Source organism: Micromys minutus, assembly GCF_963924665.1.
Source record: "Micromys minutus genome assembly, chromosome: X".
Classification (NCBI taxonomy): Eukaryota; Metazoa; Chordata; class Mammalia; order Rodentia; family Muridae; genus Micromys; species Micromys minutus.
In genome coordinates this window covers 60548899-60550229 of record NC_137970.1, presented here as the reverse complement: position 1 = coordinate 60550229, position 1331 = coordinate 60548899, and positions in this window count along the sequence as shown.

The window sequence follows — 1331 nt, the reverse complement described above, 5'->3', positions numbered from 1 at the left end:
TCCCATTCTGTTGGCTGTCGATTTGTTTTCTTGACAATGTCCCTAGCCTTACAGAAACTTTGCAATCTCATTAAGTCCCATTTGTTAATCTTTGATCTTAGAGCTTGAGCCATTGGTGTTAAAGACCAACCTTAGACCGTGGTGATCTGAGAGGATGCAATTTAGGCTTGTTCTGTGTCCAATTATGTGGTCAATTTTCGAGAAGCTGCCATGGGGTGCTGAGAAGAAGGTGCATTCTTTTACTTTAGGATGATATGTTCTGTAGATATCTATTAATTCCAGTTGGTTCATAGTCTCTGCTGGTTTTACAGTGTCCTTGTTCAGGTTCTTTTTCCATGATCTGTCCATTGGAGAGTGTGGGGTATTAAAGTCTCCCACTATTATTCTGTGGGGTGAAATGTATTTTTTGAGGTTTAGTAGGGTTTCTTTTATGAATGTGGCTGCTTTTATATTTGGAGCATATATGTTAAGGATTGAGTGTTCCTTCTGACAGATTTCCCTGTTAATGAGTAAAAAGTGTCCTTCCTTATCTTTTTTGATAACTTTTGGTTGGAAATTTACTTTATTTGATATTAGAATAGCCACTCCAGCTTGCTTCTTGGGGCTGTTTGCCTGGAAGTTTTTTTCCCACCTTTTTACTCTGAGATAGTGTCTGTCTTTGTCTCTGAGATGAGTTTCCTGTATGCAGCAAAAGGCTGGATTTTGTTTATCTATACAGTCTGATAGCCTATGTCTCTTTATTGGGGAGTTGAGTCCATTTATGTTAATAGATATCAAGGAATAGTTGTTTCTGTTTCCTGCCATTATTGCTTTTGTGGGTTGAGTTGTGTATGTATCTTTTTCTTCTTTTGGTTTTCTTGTTCAGGAGTTTTCTTGATTTTACTAGGCTGTATTTCCCCTCATTGTATTGGGTTTTCCACCTATAATTCCTTGTAGTGCGGGGTTTGTGGTCAGATATTGTGTAAATCTTGATTTGTCTTGATATATCTTCATCTCTCCATCTATGGTGATTGATAGTTTTGCTGGGTATAGCAGCTTCGGTTCGCACTTGTGTTCTCTTAGGGTGTGCATGATGTCTGTCCATGCTCTTCTAGCTTTCATAGTCTCTGATGAGAAATCAGGTGTGATCCTGACTGGCTTGCCTTTATATGTTACCTGACTTTTTTCCCTTACTGCTTTTAGTGTTCTTTCTTTGCTTTGGGCACTTGATGTTTTGACTATTATGTGTCGGGAGGTATTTCTTTTCTGGTCCAACCTATTTAAAGTTCTGAAGGCTTTTTTTATGCTAGTGGCCTTCTCATTCTTAAGGGTAGGGAAGTTTTCTTCTATAA